At 41.0% G+C, this 15,858-nt stretch overlaps 1 long non-coding RNA gene across 1 annotated transcript; it reads left to right on the top strand.

The window, feature by feature from the left end:
• The first annotated feature begins 4,524 nt into the window (after positions 1 to 4,524).
• LOC110081892 (uncharacterized) lies at positions 4,525 to 14,745 on the top strand. The gene is made up of 5 exons (XR_012083320.2): positions 4,525 to 4,609; positions 7,040 to 7,094; positions 9,338 to 9,474; positions 9,729 to 9,795; positions 14,265 to 14,745. It is a non-coding gene; the product is annotated as an uncharacterized LOC110081892 (long non-coding RNA).
• Positions 14,746 to 15,858: the final 1,113 nt, after the last annotated feature.

Raw genomic sequence — 15,858 nt, 5'->3', positions numbered from 1 at the left:
TTTGTTAAAGTTTCAATAAACACACACACAGCGAACACAGAAGGATTGTCTCATGGTTAAGAATGGCACAAACAACCCACCCAAGGTTTAGAACTGGCCAATGTCCAGGAAACAAAAAAAGTTGTTACCTTTGATTGTTTTGCTTTATTGCTTTGTTTATTATTTTATTTTATGCAGCAACAACAACATTCCTCACAAATGCAAGAAGCAACTTGGGAGAAGAATTAAATCATGTGCTGTCTTTGAAAATGACAAGTACTGTATAGTGTCTCCTTGTTGCCTGTGAGGATGAGAGAAATGAGGGCTTACATTTCTATGACTATTTCCTAACTTCTTGTCTATCTTTGTAAGCAAAAGATCTTGCTTCCTATTAACAAATAACAAAAGATAAGGTATTTTCCCTTTCTAGTGTTTTAAAAGGTTAAATTTCACCATACTTTGCAGGGAGAAGGACCATCTCCAGCCTTCTGCTGATCAAACAGCTACGGTCTCAAATTTTCAGGCTTTTCAAACAATTCCATTAACGGCCAAATAAATCCCGTGTGCTTTTCAGATTGTCATAACATGCACTCCTCACAATTAAGGCCAAAGTCGTACACAGTTGACAATTAAGAAAATGTATATGTTTGCTTTTCTAAGACATTTCATTATCTACATCTATTATCTATTTCTGTATAATCTACAGTATTGATATTTATCTATCAAAATCTAATCTTGGGGACATATATATGTGGTATGCTCAGCTTTCCTCACATTTTACACATGGTTTATTTCACATCTTTGTTTGCCACTGCTCTCTTGCTCAAGAGATGTTACATAAACAATGACATTTCCATGCATACAGATATTGTCAGATGCTGCCATCTCATTTATCCAGTAAATATTTTTTCCAAAGGGTGTTACAGCTGGATGCAAATGTTAGGCTTTCTCTTTATTCTTTCATAAAGACATGGCTTTATCATAGATAAAAATAATGGTCCTGTGTTTAAATCTTGCCACTTTAAAGGCAGAGAAAAGAAGCAGGGGATGGACCCTCATCCTATGGAATGGTGCCATTTAAATTGGATTAATCTGGAGAGTAATTGCATCCATTAGTTTGATTTAAAACAAGCTAGGAGGGCTTTAAAATTGTCTGTGCCAGAGAGTGGCAAAGGAGGCAAATACTGGGAATAAGAGTGTGTAGCGTTCCCCATTTATTAGGTCAATGGTTCATGTTTTGTTAGGTAATGGTTCATGCATATTCATGTTGCTGAGAGGCAGAGCTGAGAGAGATGCTATAAGAGGCGGAGTCAGAGAGTGAGTATGAGAGAAGAGTAAAAGAGTCAGTAAGAGTGGAGTGTGAGAGAAAGGATAGAGTGTGGAGTTTGGGGAATTTTGAGGTGTGATTAGAATTAGGAGTGTACTACCAATTAGAAGGTTGTTGTTAATAATAACTTTATCTACGGAAGATATTCATGAATCAGTTTCAATCTCTGTAATCAATAAACAAAATTTCTATTTAAAAGACCTTGAAATGTGGGCCTGAATCTTCCTGAGGTAATGGTGATTTAGTGATCACCTGGTGACAGCAGTGTAAAAGAGAGGATTGTTTGCCTTCATGAGCTCTGAGTCTTGACAGTCAAGAAAGGGGCATGAGGGTGAATGCCACAGAGTGGTAAGGTGGTACAAAGACCTGCCAATGGAGAGGAGAAGGCAACTTTGAAGCAGCCCAGGGTGAGGTGGGGGGGAGACCCACCATTTAAAAAATGTCTTCACTTCAGTGTGCAGGGAATGGAAAAGAAGCAAGGCCAGCTTGAGGTTGAGTACAGGAAAACAACTATGATGTAATAGGTACCTATTACCTATTACTGGAATGCAAAGATTGAAGAGTATCATTTATTCAAATGGAATAGGCTAAACAAGAAGAGAGGAGTAGTAGCATTGTACAAGAAAGACTTTAAGGAGATTCATGCATTGGAGCATGGAACACTGGTCAAGAGCATTTGAGTAAAAATTGAAGGAACAAACATGAGAACAGTGTGAGGGTCTGCTACGTATGACCTAACCAGACATGAGAATCTAGATGATGTCCTTTTAAATTAAATTACGAAACATGCAAAGAGAAGTGACATTGTAATAATGATGGAATTCATTTACTCTGATATTCTGTTGTATGACTGGTCCATGGCTGAAGCTCAAACAATTCCTGTTAGGTGATATTGTTCCATTTCCTAGGTCTCCAAATTTGTGTAGCCAAATAAGCAGATGGCTTGCTAATTATGTAACCTTAATGCAAAGATTAAAATCCAGTAGTAAGTTACAGCTAGAGTAAGCCCATTAAATCACTGGAATTTACAAAAGAGTTGACTCACCAAATTCCCACTGATTTAATAAACCTACTCTAGTTGTGACTTACTACTGGATTTCAGCCAATAACTGTTAATACTGAATATTATTTCTATCTCTGTTTTTGTCTGCTTTGGGGCAAGTAGTGAATATGAACTGCAAAATCATACTCTGCATATAACATTTTACTGCGATGGTAGATCTATTCAGTCAGTCCATAGTCTGGAACCATTAACCTCACCTCTACCATGTTGCTCTATTTATGTGAGAATTAATGTTTCTGAAGAGGATAAGGCTGCTGCTTGTGCGTACGCTCTACATGTGAGCAAGAACCCTCAAAAACATGGTTTCTAGCTCATGTGTAGAATCCACAAGTGAGCAAGTTCCTTTTTCTTCAGAAAGGGTCCTGCTAGTGTGATCAAAGCAATAAGGGCATGGCAGGGCTAGCTTCTCCTCCGGAACCATGTTGATGATTCTGAATTAAAGAAGAACATATTTCAGTAAAGCAGTGGAACCAGTTTTTGATCTACACTTACTTTGCATAACCATTAATCTCATCATATATTTGTATCATCCAGATGTTGCATATAATTTAGATCCACAACTTAAGAAAATCTCTCTCTCTCTCTTCATATGAAAAGAGAGGTTTGTGTGGTTGATTCTCAGATGTGATCTATGTTGGTACAAATATAGTCAATCCTAAATTAAGGTTGAAATTGTATATATTTACCTGGGAGTAATTCTTGTTGAATTCAAAGGACTTACATCTGAGTAGCTGTACTTAATGTGCCTTTCTGTCAGAACATCATTGCATCTTCTGTGACAATAACCTAACTTCATACAAACTTAAAATTTTCCTTTTCTTATATGGAAGGAGTCACTCATGATATATAGTTGCTAAACTTCTAGGGGACCATCTCCTTCTGAAATGTAAATACTAAAGAAGAAATGTGGTTAATTATTCTTCTTGAACGCTAAAAATAAGTAACTAAATGCATTCTATTGACTACTAAAGTGCACTTATTGATTGCGCTGGTTTGCTGTAGCTTCCTGTTACAACTTTGTTTCTAAAATAAGATAGCTTGTTCCAGGGCTTGGAAATAATATATTAATTATAACTGCCTCTTCTCCTTCTCCTTCTCCTTCTTTTTCTTGTTAAATATGACCAATAATTGTAATGTCTCAAAAATGACATTTACAAAGTAGAATTAACAATGTTTTTGGCCATTAAACATAGTTATTCATTGCTTGTATTCACACTGCTCTTTCTAAAAGGGAATATCCAGCAAACACTACCAATAAAAATTATCTCTGTTACATAGTGATTCCCATAGTTGGACCTCAGCTATTTTCAGACCACAATTCCCAGAAGCCCTAACTATCATAGCTATTGGTTAGGCCTTCTTGTAGCTGTAGTCAAGTAACATCTAAGGAGTTAGACCTGTACATCACTGTTCTATAGAAAGCTAGTACCATTTTCAAAATTTTCACATAAACTTCTTTAACACAACACCACAGAAGCTATAGGGAAAAGTATATTATATGTTAATATATTAAATGGGTTTCAATGCATTCCAGTGGGGAAACTGTTTTTGCTGGATGATGTTTTCGCTTAACAGTGATTTCAGGGGAACGGATTATCATCGTGGTGCGGGGCACCACTGTATTGCATTTTGCATGGTCATGCAAGAGAGGGTGCTCAATGTTTTCTTCACATTCTTAGCTACACTTTATGCAACAGCTTAAAAGTGATCACTAAACCAGGAAATAATCCAATGGCTCCACCGCCTTCCAAAAGAATGGACCAGACACCCATTTCTAGTTTCATTTTTTAAAAAACATGGGTTAGCCCTGTGGACCCACACCTGTACAAAAACTGCTAGTGTGAGTGTGGAATATCCATATTTTTCCTACAAAATTGATTTCTGTGGGGGGGCACGGGGCCATTTTTGGAGGCCATGGAGTCCTCAGTGGTCTTGACGGCCATATGTCTCCCATGACTTCACTTTGCTCACCCTTACCATAAACATTCATTCCATGCTAACTTGGTAGTGTCACTCCTATCCCCTTGTTTCTTTTCTCTGTTTAAAAGCACTGTCACTGCACAAGATCTGTTCAATATTATATTATATTCTTTATGCAAATGCTGCTTGACCTACATTAATTTTAATGTATATTCTGTCATTAACTCTGTTTGAAGGAGAATTGGCTGCATTTCAGTCTTGGAGTGTTTTTTCCTGGTTTCAGCTTAAAGGCCAGAATCCTGTTTGCTGTTTACATCAGTGTAAGTGCAGTAGCATAAATCACAATTGTGACTTGTTGCTACTTCAAAGAGTTATTGTATTCCTTATCATGCACCAAGTAATGCAACTGGAAGGCAGTGAAGATCATAAACGGTGACTTGTTAACTAGTGTAATTTGTTGATGCAATTTATGCTATTGCCATTATGCCATCCAATGTACCCCCTAATTTTTAGGCCTGCTGGGTGGGGCTATGCCTCTCTCACACACACAACTTGTTCCCTGCATGCGCATGTGACTCTACCCACCCACGTGCAGGGTTCCATTGCAACTGGAACCAAAGGAGTTAAATGTGATTGTTGTGCAGAGAAGGAAGAGAGCCGCACGGAGGGAGGCGGAGTCATGCACAGCTGCACATATGCCCAGCTTAGAGGAAAACTTGATGACATCATAAGTGACCAATAGGATTCTAGCCAATTGATTTGCATTGATTAGAACTGGCTGAAAGATTCTGAGTCTAAAGTACGGTTTTAAAATATGGTTCATGGGCTACTGATGATTAGATTATTTTTATTGGTTACTCTGTTTTTCAAGATGCTACTGCTGCTGATTTGTAAATTTTGTAAATTCCACACAGAACTAAGTTAGAACTGAGAAGAGACTTTCACTATGTACTGAACCTATGAGACACTGAAAACAAGGAATTCCAGTACAAAAGAAGTAGCTGGAAAATATGGGAAGATGAGAAAGAAGGATATGGTAGAGTAGATAGAGAACAGAGGCTAAAATGGACAAGTAAGAGTGGATAAATCCATACTTAACGAGTGAGGCATAGCAAAACAATGAGAAATGCAATGAGGTGGTTATAAGGAAGTAGTATAAAACAGAGCTTGAAACCAATGAGTTATAAATAATATAATCACCAATTCCCTTTTAAGCAATAACTGTATAAAAACCTTGTGCTTCAAAATTAACATAACAAACAGGGCCAAGATTATTCTGTTGATGGAATAAGTAATGTTTTCAAATTGCATTCAAACTTACTTCAGCATTTAAAGGCATTTTTACAGACACAGATAGGAATATGTGAAGTTTTATGCAGTTCTCTAACTTATCCTAAATTGATATTTTTAGAGAAATGAAAGTAACAGAAAAGTAGCTTGTATCACTGCAAGTAGTGGAATGACTTATTGTGTCAAAATTGCTATGAGTAATGACAATGTTTAGCAAACACTGTAAAACATTACTTTAAAAAATAACTTCCTTAGCTCTGGTATAAATGGGAATGGCAGCCAGCTTTATAGTTTATTTGAACAAACCAGCTCATAAACAACAACTTAAAGATTATGCCTAGTTTGGCATAATTGTTGCTGTCATCCAACATAACTGGAGGATGTCACCTTGAGCGAAGCTGAATTAAGTAATATTTTTGCATTGTATGTATGTGAACACAACTATTGTGAGTTGGAGGCGTGAATAATATGTGGCCTCACATCAATTTTGCAGCCCCTAGGAATACCAAGAGCCCCCCCCCCCAATTTAAGAAAGCATACATAAACTAGAATATACGACAGGAACAGCACCTATTTGACAGAAAGAAGAGCAGGGGTAGGGGAGTTTTGGAGTTCTAGGGATTCTGAGGTCACACAATTGCTAGTCTAGAAAATAGACTCGAGAAGATAGATATGGCTTTTGCTTATTTTGCCACACTGTGCTATGATGATGAGAGGATATGAGAGGCCAAAACACAATCAAGTGATGTGCCAGGATAAGCAGGAAGTAAAGCAATAGTTGATATTTTAAGTTAATATGTATTTTGGCCATGGACCAAGAAACAAACACAAAACAAAAAATCCTCCAGTAAACAGAATTGGAGCTAATGGTAGGCTGAGCAGAGCTGAGCTATGCAATTCTGCTTTTGTCCCCATCATTGTTTCTCCAGCACTGCAGTACGATTCCTTGATATTGAAATGAACATAAGAGGAATCTTACTTTGGTCCTGTAGACACCTTTCCACAGCATGCTTCTTTTCTGGTCTGTGCTATTTTGTAAACTACAAAGTTAGAAATTCTACTGTTGCATATTGGCCAGTAGCAAGCCTCCACATGGCACCATGATTGAAATGGCTGTCATCAGAGATGGGTCCTGACTGCAGGAGAACTCTAAGATTTTTCAAAGACTGGACCAGTATGGCTACAGTGATGATGGAATCAACTGTGAACACTGGAGACCATAACCACAGAAGAGCGTATGTGAGCAGGCAGTTTATCTATCCTGGCTGATATGTGTGCATTGGGTGTCACATATGTTCTTCTGGTGAAAGGTCCTGAATTAATGCAGATTATATACATTAAGATGGCAAATACTGTTGATGGTGGTGGAATTGGTGGTACTGATAATGGCAACAACAATGATGATAGTTGCCTTGCAATACGTTATCTCTCTGAATGAAACTATTGTATGGTTATTACAGGTTGTTTCAACTCTACTTAATGTCACTAGGCTTCTTCTAAAACACCAGAAAACAGGTGAGTTAATTTTCAGCCATCTCCCCCTGCCTTTTTGGGAAAATGTGCTGTGAAATTTGCCACTTTTAACCATGAAATAAGCAGTTGCTTACTGTAGGAGAAAAACACAGCCCTTCTTCTAATACTCCTTAGTGATGTGTGACTGTGACACTTTAATATATTACTTTTATAAAATAGGTTTCTCTGATGCTTCCTTGTATTATCTTTGCTATACTGCTATTCAGTGATAGCCAGTATTAAATAAAATTCATTAGTTCTGTTTGTACTTAGGCCTGCTTTCCTTCTGAATGATGAACGTTTTAGAGAGCATGCTTGATCTTATCATTATCGAACTTACCTCTGAGTATTACAAAAGAGTTATGCCACATTAATCTGCAGGAGCAAGACAATTCAGAATGCTATGGCATGTTACCATCTATGAGCCTGATCTAGCCACAGTTAGGGCGTTGAAAGTCACATTGGTTCCCGAGGGAGAAAAGTTTGAGCCAAGTCCAAAGTTAGTAGAGTAAGCCCACTGAACCGAAGGGGACTTGGTAGTCACAACGGATAGATGTCTCATTGCTTTCACTGGAGGTGTAATGTTGGGTTGAGCCCCAGGCTGAGCAAAGAACAGTTCTCTTGATGTTGCTAGATTGCATTTCCCAGCAGTCCTCACCATCACTGGCTATGCTGACAGGGGCTGGTGGGGCTTCTAGTCAGTACAGACATACTTTGCCCATATCTCAGAAGCATTAAAATCAGACTGACTGACGGGTGTCATGCCAAGAGGCACACTCTGGGGAGGCGCTCCCATGAAAGCCATTGGCAGCATCAGCCCCTTGTAACATTTTAAAAAAGAAAAGAGGGGAAAGCCTCTCTCCCCTTTATTTCAGGCCACTCCCTAAAATGCAATGACTCTGCAGGTGAGGGGAAACAATACCAGTCCTCTCACATGGGCAGAGATTTGCATGTCTGTAAGCAGTATTCCAACCATTTGGTGAAATCGCAGGGCTTCTAAGCACGCACAGCCACGTTTCAGCTTCTCCATGTATTTTTAAAGAAGCTTGAAAGGGTTCATCAGGGTTCAGGCAGGTACATCATGATCAAGCTAACGTGAGATTATGGAATTATTATTTTGGTTTTGTGCATTTTAGTCAAAGAAAAATAACATTTACTGTATTCCTAACTCAACGATCGCTATTCTAAAAATATTATCCTCATCTTTTATAATGATTATTGTGGCAGGGAAGCTTGATGACCAGAATGGGGTGTGTGTGTGTGTCATCTCAAAATCCTGGGAACATCTCCTTGCCCCTATCACAAATCATCCTGGCATAGCAATAAAATTATAGTCAGCAGTATTCTTACAGTTTTAATTACTCATTGAATTGTTGTCATTGTTTAATTGTGTTTACACCCAACAATAGTAAATATGTCTTTGCTATAGACAGAAATAGCAAATTTTATGTCTATAAAACCATTGAAGCTTCTATAGTCTCACATGATGCCTATGGTTTGAGTGACGAGGAAGGACTCTTCTGGGCAGGGGTGACTGTCAGTCTATCCCGCACTCACCAATCATTGCCTTCTGCCTTTGAAATCAAAGAGAGCTCTGCCTCTGTTGAGTGTCTTTTCCTTCTCTCTGTTGGAAGCAGTTTGTTCGTTTGGTGTTGATCTGTTCATAACTGTTAAGTAATGGAACATTTTTATTTGATCTTCTTACAAATCTCATTTACAAATACTTTAAGTGCCAATTAATGAGAATGAGGTGGACTATTTGGGGAGCTTGTAGCTATCCTCCTCTATGCTCTCTGTACTTCTACCTTGTACTTCTACTGTGTAGCACAAGGAATTTTACTAGTACTAGATTCTGTGGCATCAGCCACCCTGCGAGCATACAGTTCCACCATGGACTCCTTTGTCCCTTTCTTGCTCCAAGCAGGGCACTCTTCAGGTCTCCCAGCAATTCAAGCAGCTATTTTCCAGCATCTCTCCTTCCTCCATTCCAAGTAAAGGGGGCTCAGGACTTTATGCACATGGGTAATGAAAATTTCATTTTTCAGACAAATGCAGGGCTTCAGGGAGCCAGGTGGCACTTTTCTCATTAGGAGGGCTATGAGGGGCTGGGACAGGACACAGACAAAATTACCAGATGAAAGGAGAGCAACCACATTCAATATTTTCTCAGCCTTGCTTCAACAGCTACTGGAGGTTTGCTGGCCAAAGCATGAGTTCAAGGTGGCATACACGTTGATTTTTTTCAGAGCCTTCAGGCTGGGCAAGTTAGTAGCCGGCTCCTGCAGTTACAGGGTGGTCAGGGTCCTCAGCGGATGGGGTGTCTTGATACAGGATGGGACCTTGCGCTGTTGTCCTCCGTTCTTCAAAAACAGACCAAAAAAGGGTGAGTCACATTGATTCTATTCTGTCCCCAACAAGGGGGTGGACCCTGCCCTGTAAATGCCCTGAAGCATTTTCTGAAGCAATGGCCAATGGCTGAAGGGCCTCAGATTTCTTCAGAATAGGGGCAGCAACACAGGCAGCAGCTATGGGCTTAACCCCAGAGCAGATCTAAAGGATTGGGAGTTGGCAATCGAATGCCTGTAAATCATATATTTGCATACCCCAGTCAGCATTCTAACACTGTTTATTCTTCAGCTCTACCTACAGGTTCATGGAAGCACATCTGGTCAGTGGGCCACAGAATCATCTACTGGGCCAGAAGGTATGCTGCCAACTCCCACTCCGGTCAGCATTTGGGTTCCTGCAAGGACTTGCACTTTACTTGGCTAAGACTCAGGGGCATGTACTGGGACAGCCTCATTCCAGTCCTCTGGTGCCAGCTTCAAATGCATGGGCTGCCTGACATACTGTTGATTCAGCTTGGAAATAATTACCTTACCACTCAGAATAATTTGGATCTATTACTCTCCATAAAGGCTAGGCTATATTTTATCCATGATTGTTACCCTGGCATTCATGTCATGTGGTCCAATCTGTTGGAGAGACAGGCCTTGTGAGGTGCATGTGATCCACGGCATATGGACATTGCCCTGCAAAAGGTCACCAGGGCAGTGCATCGCTTGGCTACAGCGTGGGGGAGGTACCTGCAGCAGACACCAGAACATCTCCCACAAGATTAACTCTTTTTACTGACATGATAGGGCACATTTCACAGACCAAAGACATGACATGTGGCTCATTGATGTCAGGGCGGCCATGGGGAGTTGGTTACAGCTGCAGTGATCTGGTGGGAGTTGAGTGGGGCTCAGCTCTAGTGGCGTTTTCCAGCACTGGGACAGATCCAACTGGTTGTTGGGGCAGCAAGTGGGGACCTGCATGCCCAGGTGGAGGAGAAATCCCTGCATGAGAACCAGGGGCAGGGGCCTTGGTCTGCCCCAGGGGGGGAAATTGCCCATGCCCCTGGATGGCAGCAGAGTCACGGAGTGGCATACATCTGTATAGTTTCCAGAGGGAACTGCCAACCCAAGTGGTCTCTCAGGGAGACAGTGGTCTGGAGGAGAGTCTCCCGATGAGCTGGATCCAACCTAATGCTTTGCCAAGATAACTGCCACTGTGATCAATTAAGTTGTGGCCTCTTTTATCCCAATTAACCAGCTGGCTTAGCAGTAGTCCATCAAACCTAAAACCCAATAATTCAAAGTCACCCAGGTGAACTGGCAGCAAATGGAAAGCCAGCTTAATGTCAGCTTTCCCCAGCTCCGCCACATTGCCGCAGGCATGAACCATACGTATTGCGGCATCAAAAGATGTGTAACAAACTGTACACATCTCCTGGGTAATCATGTCATTAACAGATTCCCTTTCAGAGTACAAAAGATGATGAATTAAATAAGATTCCCCTGGCATTTTTTTTGGGAAACCCCCCAAAGGGGAAATACGCAAACTTGGGACTGGAGGTTCAACAAAAGGACCTGATACCCTCCCTTCGGCTACCTCCTTCTGAATCTTTCTTCTCACTACCTCTTCCATACCCCTAACAGATTTTAAATTGTTAGCCAGGGTTGCATATCTAATACCCTGAAAAGGGATTATAAATCTCAATGTAAAACCATCTAGCAAATAAGTAGTTGACTCCTGCTCCGGATAAAACCGTAACCAATCCGCTAGTACAACTACATTAACTGGAGTGGGGCTCCTTTGAAGGGGTGGCTGAACCTGCTGCAGGCCTCTTAGGCCCTCCTCCATCTTTTCCCCCTCCTGCTCCAGGTTGTCACCGGAAGCAGGACATGGAACTGTGGTTGCCCCCACATGTGGAACACCCATGCACAGTTTACGGTTGCAGAAACCTTTTGCATTGAACTCCCAGCAAACCAGGTGGGGTTGAACCCCCTGGCCTGCTGAAAGCGGGGAGAATTTAGATTAGCTGCTCTTTGAACCAAGTGTCCACTGTCAAAGTGCTCACCCGACATGGGGTGAGACGGGGTCATGAGCTGCAACCATGGCCCTTGATGATGGACATCCCAGAGCATCTGGGGGTTTATTGCAGCCTTCATCTGGAACCCCTGATCATAAAGTAACCAAGTGGGGCCCGGGAAGTCAACATGCGCTCAGTATATAAGATCAATGTATTGCAGAAGGGCGAAGACATGGTCTGGATACGCCTTTATGATAGTGCCAGCGTAAATTAAAAAACTCATCAGCCAGTTCGCCCAACACCTATCTGCTTTCTTTTTCTTAAATTGCTCCTTCTCCCTCTCTTCTTTCTTCCTACCTTTCTTTTCCTCAACCTTTCTATTTAAAAGCTCAAATACGTCCATGTATTTGCCTTGTCATATTTTTTTATAGTGGCTGGTAGGAGGTGATCACCTAAAGTTAAAGACTGGTCACTGCAGGGCAGAGAACTTCTAGGAACAGAGTTATACCCTGTATTCAGAATTACAGGGTAGTTAGGCTGCTGAGAAGCCTCAACAAAACCAGGCTTCCGCCAAGGTGTTAACCACTGTGGATACGGAGCCATCCATGGCTTTGAAGCCAAAAGAGGTCTGCCTGGAGTGGAAGGGCTAAGCCCAAAGCTGTTAGGAAGTGCACTAGTGCCTGGCCGAAAAATTCCAGGTGGTTTGACCATACCCCAAGGCCATATGCCTTCCATGTGTGGTGTAAGATATGTCAGTGCAAACTCACCTGGGGGTACAACCATCATGTTTGCTGATCCAGCTGAAGGCAAATCATATGCCTGCTGACTGGTGCCAGGAACGGCACCCTCTAAGCCTATCTGCCTGCTGGATGGCACAGTTGACCCTGCATCAATGAGCTCTTCAACTCGTTGTTCTCCTGACTGGTCAAGAATATCAGCCGCTGACTCTTGTGCACGCTCCACTTCACTCCTAATAGATGCCTCTATGGAATCACTTCATGCTGGAGAAGCTGAAGAACATTCTTTCTCCAAAAGAACAATACGGGACATCATTACGTCACCTAATTGCCTTAATGCAGCCATTCTGCATGCTTTGGACTCCCTGCCTGACCTCCTGGGCATAGCAGCACTAGAAGCCTCCTTAGCAAGAGCCCTTATTCTCCCAAGCCCTTACTATCCCAAGGATAGTGCTGTAATCAGGCCAGTCCCCTTCGTCAGATGAAGGAAGTACAGGAGTCACCTTAACCGGGGTCTTTTCTGGCTGTTTGCCCTTCTTACCTCCTGCTCCTTTCTTAGGTGCCATAATAGCTGAATGTATTACTGATACAGCCAGTAATTATTAGTCAAATTATTAAGGCACTTGCTTATTTATTTATTATTAAATAGTATTACAGCTCTATATAGTTAAGCTGCAAACAAGCTGCCAGCCAGCAGGGGGTGCTGCGCAGAAGTCTTCTGGCCAAATCCCTTTAAAAAAATAAAAATAAAATAAATATCTGTAATATCAATGAACCAGCCAATAGGTGGCACCCCATGCCCAATCAAGAACTGGCTCCTTATAAATTACTCTCTTTTAAACTATCTATAAATAAAACCTAGTAAACAAAGCACAAGCAAAAAAGTAGAGGGGGTGGGGGTGGGAGGAAAAAAGAGGGGAGGGTGGAAAGACTTCTAACTCACTTCCAGAAAATGAAATAGGTGCTTTACAATTTAAATAATTAACTTTTTTATGTATGTAGTTATATATATTACTTCTGCTTGTTAATATTATAAACAACCCCCCCAATCACTACCCAATAAAATATTTAATGCTACACTAATGAAAATTCAAACAACCAAATCCCCCCATGGCAGTGAAGCCGAACTCAAGGGAGGAGGGGTGGATCAACGTTAACCCCCCCAATCAACAACAAATAAACAGCAACACCCAGAAACAAACAATAAAATTAACAAGGAAATATAATAAGAACAAAACCTAGCATTATGGCTGATACCCAGTAACATAAAGTTATGCCATGTAAGCCTGATGACAACATCAGCTGCAGCTGCATTTTGTTAATAGCAAGTTTCCTATCCTCCTTCCCCCTGGTTCCTAGGCTCTCTTAGGATACCTTTGATATTGGGGACATCAGTCCAGGCAGTCTCAAATGTCAGAAAACCACTGCCGCTGGTCACATCATCAAGCTTACAGTGCATAACTTTACATTACTTGATTTCAGCAAATGAATTTAATAATATTTTGATGGTTCCATCTTTGTTGTTGTTTAGTCATTAAGTCATGTCTGACTCTTCATGACTCCATAGACCAAAGCACTCCAGGCCCTCCTGTCTTCCACTGCCCCCCGGAGGTGGGTCAGGTTCATGTTGGTAGCTTCAGTGACCCTGTCCAACCATCTCGTCCTCTGTCATCTCCTTCTCCTCTTGCCTTCACGCTTTCCCAATATCAGGGTCTTTTCCAGGGAGTCTTCTCTTCTCTTCTCATGAGATGGCCAAAGTACTGGAGCCTCAGCTCCAGGATCTGTCCTTCCAGTGAGCACTTGGGGTTGATTTCCTTCAAAATGGATAGGTTTGTTCTCTTTGCAGTCCAGGGGACTCTCAAGAGTCTCCTCTAACACCAACTTTACTGCATGTTAATTTTCAATTTCCTTTCAACTGTACTGCAACCTGCCTCAGCTCCCATTCCTGTAAGGAAAGTGACGCATACTGTAAATAAAATAAATACAGGGATGGATCGATGGGTGGATGGATGGACAGTTGGCCATATCAGCTCTAGCTATAGAAGGTCAAATAAGAAGCCTTTACTTATTCTCTTCTAGGTAGTCTCCTGGTTCTGCTCCCCCACCTGCTATCCTGCACACCTGGACTCTTGTTTGGCAAAGCAGGTGAAAGAAGGACATTAAGGAGAACTGAGAAGAGTTACCTTTGCCTCACTTGATTCAATGGGTAGTATAAAGACTTCTTTACTGTATCAAACTTGCCTGTTGAAAAGTCTAACAATAGTTTGATTTTTACCCAAGAAAAGAGTGTGCATTTTCTTACTGCCTCATAGCCCATGGCTCTAAAAGAGGATGATCAAGGACAGCTTCCTCTGGAGGATGTTTTGCTGTGAATGCTTCTCATCTCCATCCTTTCCCAATCCAGCATCCACTGAAAGCAAGCCACTTTCTTTTGCTAATCTTATTAACAACAAAGTGAAGCAAGTCAGATTCTGAAGGAAAAGCTGAGTCATGGTCTAGGAATACTATTGTACCTTGTAGCTGCTTGTTTCTTTGGTTTTTTTGTTTTTAAATAGCAAACCTACTTTTTCAGCTCTGGAGTGTTTTGAATATTCTAATAAAGGCAAATGCCATGTTACAAGAAGAAGAGGAGGAGGAGGAGGAGGAGGAGGAGGAGGAGGAGGAGGAAGAAGAAGCTGCTTGAGATATTACTTTTGAATTGGATATTTGGACTTCAAATGGTTTTTAAACCAGGCTACTTTTGCAGTTATTTGTCTCCTACATGGTCAAATGCTGGTGACGCACTTGAATGACTTCAGGACTCTGCTAATTAAAAGTGAAATGGAAAAATACATTAATCTTGCCGTAACTAGCAGACAATAGATTAACAGAGACAATAAGTGAAATTAGAAGTTTTTTCCCCCACCCCTAGCATAGGCTGCCTTAATAAATCAGTTACAAAATTCTAATAGAAACTTTACATGAGGATTGCTTCATAACAGGAAAAACATAAGAAGAGGTCAGTGTATTTCTGGGAAAGATATTTTCCTATCTGAAATAGCCATGTAACATTGGATATTGAAGAGGCAGTGCTGACCACAATTCCCATAACAATGCCTTTGAGGCAAATCCAAAAATACAACAAGCAATCAGTTCTAGTAGTTTTCATTTTCACCAGAAGCAAGTCTAATGGTCCTTTGTTGCCCATTCAGAATGCATCATCACAAAATACTCCATCTTATGACAGGGATAGTCCACAACAATGTTGCTGAGGAGGAGGGGGAAATGACATACCGTAATCACCGTTGCTAATCAAAAGGGCCCAGTGTTTTGATCTGATGGTTAAACCACTGGTTAAACCACTGTTTTGAAGCAGAGCCAATACTTTGCAAAAATCTTGTTACACTACTTAGGTATCTGTTCCTACCTCTGCTTGTCCTTCTTTCAAAAACATTCCCTAAAGCTAGTTCCAGGTTGATGGTACACACAGTTCTTCCTGAATACCAAATATACCGTAATCATTCTACCAGACTTCCTTCCCATCAAAGACATATTCTGATTCATGCATTTTATTCCTACCAACACTTTATGAAGCCTCATCTGAACAAAAACCTTTGTTGGGAGAAGTAGTGAATAATTTTCCTTTACTGAAAAATTGTATATTGCATTTATTAATCATACAGTTCTTGGTATT

This window comes from Pogona vitticeps, chromosome 2, assembly GCF_051106095.1.
Source record: "Pogona vitticeps strain Pit_001003342236 chromosome 2, PviZW2.1, whole genome shotgun sequence".
Taxonomy (NCBI): Eukaryota; Metazoa; Chordata; class Lepidosauria; order Squamata; family Agamidae; genus Pogona; species Pogona vitticeps.
Note: the sequence above shows the minus strand (reverse complement) of the source record. Positions and strands in the feature narration are given on the sequence as shown.